A 7,886-nucleotide genomic window follows, 5' to 3' on the forward strand; every position below is an offset into this window, starting at 1 on the left:
TTAAAGATTCCTAAATGCATCTACTTTCGGAAGGCCAAATAAGGTGCTTTTGCTTTCGCCTAGAAACACACAGCGTCTCCCTGACATGCTGCTTCAACACTAACTGCGGTTACTGAAACCACGCCTTCTTTCTTTGCATGCGCATTTGGGCGCATTATGCAAATATTGCCACATAGTGAGGTAGATATGTGGGGGCGTGTTAGAACGAGCCGTTTTAGGGGGGCGTGGCAGAGTCTTAACTTTGATAAAGAATATCTCTTTGGTTTTGAGACTTTAATCTTTGCAACTTCAGGGATCTTATCTATGCACAATCAGCTTGTAACACTCCAAAGAGAAAGGAAAACTTGAAATCGCATCATATGACCCCTTTAAAGAGTTTTTATATTTTATATATTTAAAGCAAGTTTTTTGGGCAGTGTAGAGTAGCACTTGTTGTTTGTCATTTCTCCGATCACAAATGCAGACATGGTTTTATGTTTAAGCAGCGCCATGCAACGCAACGCGTAAAAAGACAGTATAAGTCATTATAATCCATAATTATGTCCCCACTGGATGCAACAAATGCCTCGTTTATAATGGGTTTTCATGTTTTTGTCTCGTCGCTCCGGTCGGACAGGGCATCACAATATGGTGAGGGGCATAACATTTCCGTCACATGCTTGAGGTATTCGGCCAATCACAACACACTGGATAACTGGCCAATCACAGCACACCTCGCTTTTCAGACCGATTAGCTTTGTAAAAATCGACACGTTTCAGAAAGGTGGGGCATAGAGGAGAAACAATAATGTACAGTATGTGGATAATGTGTTTTTTGAACCTTAACCGCATAAACACGTTTCATTACACCAAATACACAAAATAATGTTCTTTTTAGCAACATCATATGACCCCTTTAAAATATTGACTGACGGAGCAAATCGTAACTGCAGTGAATCTTTCACATTTTAACATTTGTGACCTATGCTGGCAAAATGAGTGTGAATGCGCATGGGCTGATTCTGAGCTACAGACAAAAAAAAAGTGAAAATTTAAGTTTTCACAAAAATGAGTTCTTTAAGCTCTGGTCTAGCAATCCCAATGCTCCAAATAGTAGCTAAACATCTAAAATGATCTTTATTTGTACGTTTTCTCTGCTTGCTTCTTGCTCTGACGCTGACTGATGAATTGCACACATATAGATCCCGATACATACACATACTGTACACACAGAATTACAGTATTTAAGTAGGCTACTCGCACAAACATAATCGGTTATGTCTTAAATGAATGTTTGGGGAACTGTTGGGTAACATTATATTAGATCCGTGCAGTACAGTAGGTCTTAAAATAGGCTCATTAATGTTCATCTAACAATAAAAGAAAAGAAAAGATCGCTGCTCTTGATTGAACTTCTGTTTTAATAATCAATTTATTTGTAATGAACACACTTAAGTGATTTTTACAGTTTATTATTTGTTTTTCTTACTTGAATGCTTTTGTTCAGATGTAAAATGAATAAAGTAATGCACTATTTGTTTCTTTCTTATATTTGTTCTGTTGTTGTTGTTTGCATCTGTTCTTATTTTTAATAAGAAAGATCAAATAAAAAATGGCTAAATTGTGATTATTTATACAGTAATCAATATTAAGAAAGGAAAAGAAAGGAAGTGGAAGAAACAATGTAATGTTGCTGGTGATTTTGCTTTGGAACCTTCATAAAACTTTAACTCGATTTTTCTCTACTTTGCTGACATCGTCGACTTCAAACAGGTGTTGCTCAGCTGATTTTCATCCAATTCCAACAAATCTTATAGCATTTTGAAGGTCTTCTAATAGAGAATATGGAATAAAATGAACTAATTTTTAAAAATTTACTAATTTTGCCACAACAGCTCACATTTAAAGGGTTAGTTCACCCAAAAATGAAAATTAGCCAGTGTTTTACTCACCCTCAAACATCCTAGGTGTATATGACTTTCTTCTTTCAGACGAATCAAATCTGAGTTATATAAAGAATTTTCCTTGCTCTTCCAAGTGTTTGAATGGGAGTAAGCAGGTGTTTTTTTTTCAACAGTCCAAAAGTAATCAAATACAGCGCGCGCATCCATAATAAAACGTGCCTCACACGGCTCCAGGGGGGTCTCCTGTAGCGAATCCATGCGTTTTTGTAAGGAAAATATCCATATATAAATACTTTTTTCTCACTTCTGCTGACTGTCATACGTGCAAACCGTTCCAGCGGATGACGTTCACCTGTCGCTCCATCATCGTGTCTTGTCTTGTATAACTTCATAAAGCCTACCTTCAATCTTCATATTACTTCCAGTTCTCTTGACTCACTTATGTTTATGTATTTATTCAGAAATACCAAGGAATTAAATGTTTATTGAAATATAACAGTTTCTACAATCTACTTACTGTAAGCTTGTGATGCCTTTGAGAAACGCAACCCAGTTTAAATCATGAACGAATCCGTATTAATTAGTAGTGTGATAGTGAGTAAAGTGAGATAGTATGCTTTGTAAATGTAGCGATTTAAACGTTCACCAAAATAATAATAAACGAACGAAGTACAAATAGCACTTGAAAACAAAGTGCAGGCCTATAATGGAATAAAAATCCTGACAACCTAATCTATTGAAATCTAATTGAATGCATACAAAGTCCCTTTGATGCATAGAATCTGAATGAATCTTGAAAGCCCTGAAGGTGACTGAACCTGAATTTCTTTATATTGTCATATTTCTGATGTAGCGAATCAGCTCATGAGAAATATAAATAATTAATCATAACTAGTTATAATTAATTAGAAATATTTAGATCCACTGTAGATATTTACTTGACCTCTCAGGGTCAACTGTCTGTCAATTCTAAGAACGTTCATTTCCTGTTTAAGGGAAATAACTTTCTTACTGTACAACTCTACACAGAGCTTGTAGCATAAATCTGCATGATTAGGGACTCCAGTTATGAGCAAAGTCAAGTGTGATACAAGTAAGACTTTATTAACTACATAAACACTTAAACTGGTCTAACATACACATACACACACACACACACGCATACAGTTGGTATAGGAAAGGGTTAAAGCTTAAGCAGTAAAGAGGAGAGAAATAAGGAATGAATTTATGGAACCATTTGCATATTCAGCAGATTTACAGCCTAAAGGGAACAGCAGATTCTTAGTTCAAACACACCTTTGTAAAAAGGTGCAAATGATACCTAATGTATCAATTAATAAGACTAAGTTTGATACTTGCACGTCTTGTCTGTCTGACAGAGATTCCTGATGCAATCTGAAGGCTCAAGTTGATGTTTGCTGAAGTTGGTTGATGGAAAAGAACCAGTTTGAGTCAGATTATCTTGGTGAATGGAAAAGTCAAGGCTCGAGGCCTGGCACAAACTTAGGGTGTCCTGGAGCGTTGTAGCTCACATTTTCATCTTCTCAGAATTCAACCAAACCACCGACTCTGGGCAGGTCCCTGGTGTGAGGCCTTTAATGTCTGAGAAGATTCACGCCTCTCAAGATGGGCTTGTCCAATGAGAAAGGCCGGAATCCCAAGTGGGAGTTTGGAAATACTGGGGAGTTTATGACCCTTTGTGAGGGAAGCATGGTAATTTGCATATGGAACTTGAATCTCAGATTCTCAGGACACTAATATATTGCCTATGTACCAACATATAATATACACGCTCGTTTAGATCATCAGAAAGCGAATTCATAGATACTAAACATGGTAGGATTACATATAGGTAAGATGACAGGAACGAGTGGTTCCATCATAAGCCTGCATAAAACAGTATAAAATCTCAAAGACAACATACACAATGACCTGAAGGATATGTGTGTTCATTCAAAGAAAGGTTTTCCTATGGATTAATTAGAAGAGTCAATTTCTACTGTGCACTGTGTCTTTCCTATGGAAATTGTAGTGGGAGGGGTAATTCTCAACATGCCATTAGATCGTAAATGTATCTGGTCTAGCAAAGGTGTCGTGGTTGCCATGGGGACCAAGGGGGGCCTGGTGTCGTTGCAGACATCCTGGCACCCAGTTTATTGGGTGAGGGGACTGTGACGATTTGTTAATCTAATGAATAACTGATTTGTTAAATCAAATGAAAAATTGTGTGTTTGATTGGTTCAGATGCTACACTGATCTGTATTGTAGTCGAGAGAGGCTGGATTTCACACTCTGGGCCCTTAATCTTACTGTGAGATGTATTGTGTGCAATTCACTCGGCCAGCCAATAAACACCAGCCTGTTTCCATAACCATCACTGGTGCATGAAAATATATATCCACAAACCAAGATATGTATGCTTGAAAACAATGAACACATCTGAGCTGGCTGGGAATCCGAATGTGTAACGAGAGAATGAGTTCAGAAAATGTATTCAGTAGTTGGTGATGACAAGCATGACAGTGTGTTTTGTTTTTGTACCTTCAAACTAGGCCAGAGGCAGGAGCACAATAACTGTGAAATCAGAGGTGTGCATTTCTCGCGATTGCAAGATTATTTGATTAAAACATGACAGAAATAGACTTGACTTTACTGGAGAATGCAGACATGAGTTGTTATGCATAACTTTGAGCAATGCACACTGGGTAAAACGTAAATTCACTGACATTTCTGACACCGCTTTCGCATAGACAGGCTTGCATAGATCCAATGCCTGATTTGATCACATTTCGTCTTAAAATGGAAAAATCTGGACCGTAAAGCCTGCCGGTCTTGAACCAATAACCATGAACATCAAAGATTGTGGTGAAGATTAATGTACAGTAGATGAGTTTGTTTCTTCATCAGATTTGGAGAACTGTAGCATTGCATCACTTGCTCAGCAATGGATCCTCTGCAGTGAATGGGTGCCGTCAGAACGAGAGTCCAAACAGCTGATAAAAACATCACAATAATCCACAAGTAATCCACACCATTCCAGTCCATCAGTTAGCCGCTTGTGAAGCCAAAAGCTGCGTGTTTGTAAGAAACAAATCCATCATTAAGACATTTTTATCTTCAAATTGTCACTCCTAGCTATAATAGAGTTCATAATCCATAATAACGCTTCTTCCAGTGAAAAAGTGCATCACCTTGTCTCTTACATCAAAATCCAGCCACATATTTGTTTAGAGCTGTTTTGGCTTGTAAACGCTGCTTGATCTGTGCAGATTTCTCTCCTGATTGAGACCAGACCACTTTTTCATTGGAGGAAGCGTTATTATGGATTATGGACTCGTATTTAGCTAGAATAAACAGTTTGAAGATAAAAACGTCTTATTGATGGATTTGTTTCTTACAAACACGCAGCTTTTGTCTTCTCCAGATGTTAACTGATGGACTGGAGTGGTGTGGATTACTTGTGGATTATTGTGATGTTTTTATCAGCTGTTTGGACTCTCATTTTGACGGCACCCATTCACTGCAGAGGATCCATTGGTGAGCAAGTGATGTGATGCTACATTTCTCCAAATCTGATGAAGAAACAAACTCATTTACATCTTGGATGGCCTGAGGGTGAATAAACTGTTAGTAAATTGTTCATTTTTGGGTCAACTATTGGTTTAAGGTTAGAGATTTAAATAAACAAACACAAAACAAACATTTTAATGAACGAAAGTGTCCACACTGCCAGTGGCGTGTTGAGATGCAATTGGTTGACGGACACCTCGTTCCTATTTTTGCCCGGCCGCACACCTACGCCACTCACTTAGGATGTTAAAATGTTCTCAAAAACAGACTTCAGCACGTAATGATCTGCAGTCGCTGTAATGATGAGGTTTAAGAAAAGACACCACAAGAATGTGAATGTGAGAGCTCAAAAGTTAGCAGATGCACAGTCAAAATTTAGAGACATAATGTGCAAAGGGAGATGGTGAATATGTCTTGTTGTGACATGTGAAGAAAATATTGAACTTCTTTTCCTTTGTCAAACAGAACAAGAGCTGTGAAGCAAGCGCAGCCTGCCGAGAAAGACAGAGATCAGAAATGAAGTGACAGTAATATCACACGCGGCGTACGATCACAGGTACGATCACGGAGCACAAATGCAGCACCTGCCTAAAAATAGGAAGCAGAAATGTCAGCTGGAAATCGAAGGTAATTCCACCCAACATCTCACAGAGAGCAAAACCAGCAGAAACGTAAGCGTCCGATGACACGAATGACAGCGAGAAAACACCCATCACAGGAACACGTCAGACACATGTGACGTGTAGAAGAGAAACAAAAGTGATCACAAAGTGATGACAGGCAGAAAATATAAACGAGCAGATACAGCATTAGAGGAAGGTTAGGTTAGCCTGTGTATGAAAACTATCATCACTTGTTTCACTTACACTTTTTTTCCCATAATGGCTGAGACTTATAGAAGGCATTTTCTGCCAATTTTAAATAAATCAATTTCATTATACGAATGAAAATTAAAACCAGATTAACAATTTAAAGGGGTCATATGATGCGATTTCAATTTTTCCTTTCTCTTTGGAGTGTTACAAGCTCTTGGTGCATAAAGAAGATCTGTAAAGTTGCAAAGACTAAAGTCTCAAATCCAAAGAGATATTCTTTATAAAAGTTAAGAGTCAGCCACGCCTACCTAAAACGGCTCGTTCTAACACGCCCCCACATATCTACGTCACTGTGTGGGAAGATTTGCATAACACCGCCCAAATGTTCACGCAAAGAAAGACGGCGTAACTTTTATTCTCGCTGTAGTATTGTTGCTGCCGCTGCCGCCATGTCCTGAAGAGCTGTGTGTTTCATTGTGAAAGCAAAAAAATTTTGTTTGGTCTTCCAAAAGAGGACGATATCTGCTTCGTCATGCCTGGAGCTGATCCGTGCTGGTCACTGAGGAAATACATCAACTTCACGCTGTGGATCACCGGATCGGCTTTCACTGTGGACGAAGCGGAGTCCAGCCCGGAGTCGTCACATGTGGTTGTTGTCCGGCCATTCCTCACTCAAGCCTGCCGTGTGTGATGCTGGGTTTCGTTGTGAAAGCGAAACTACTTTGTTTGGTCTTCCAAAAGAGGACACGACTAGAAATCGGTGGTTAAGTTGTATTTACAACACTGTTCCAGAACACTTCAACCCAAATATTCAGATGTGTGCAGCGCATTTTATGGAGGACTGTTTCCTGATCCTGGGAGAGTAGACTACAATGCCGGCTGTTCTGACTCACAGACTGTAAGCACATTTTTTATATTTAAAGCAAGTTTTTTGAGCAGTGTAGAGTAGCGCTTGTTGTTTGTCATTTCTCCGATCACAAATGCAGACATGGTTTTATGTTTACGCGGTGCGATGCAACGCAACGCGTAAAAAGACAGTATAAGTCATTATAATCCATAATTATGTCCCCACTGGATGCAACAAATGCCTTGTTTATAATGGGTTTTCATGTTTTTGTCTCGTTGCTCTGGCCGGACAGGGCATCACAGTATGGTGAGGGGCGTAACAAACAAACTCATCTACATCTTGGATGGCCCGAGGGTGAATGAACTGTTAGTATCACAGACTCAAAAATAAATTAAACATTTAATTATAATATTTTCAGTTATAATTATTTAAATAACACATTTTTTTTCATGATGAAATAAATTACATTAGCAAAAAAATGAATGAAAATCATTTAATTTATACTTAAATCAACAAAAAAATTATTAGACATTTAATTATAATAACTTAAATAGAATTTAAATTAATAAAAAAATATTTTTGTTTTTAATAATACCTGACTGAATTAAATTATACTTAAGTTAGCAAAATATAAAATAATTTTAATCATTACAATTATAATTACATTTAAATTAGCCAAAAAAACTAAACATTTAACTAATAATAATTAAAAAAAATTAAAATAAATAATATATATATATATATATATATATATATATATATATATTAAAT

This window comes from Sinocyclocheilus grahami, unplaced genomic scaffold (genome assembly GCF_001515645.1).
Source record: "Sinocyclocheilus grahami isolate Dianchi unplaced genomic scaffold, SAMN03320097.WGS_v1.1 scaffold1533.1, whole genome shotgun sequence".
Classification (NCBI taxonomy): Eukaryota; Metazoa; Chordata; class Actinopteri; order Cypriniformes; family Cyprinidae; genus Sinocyclocheilus; species Sinocyclocheilus grahami.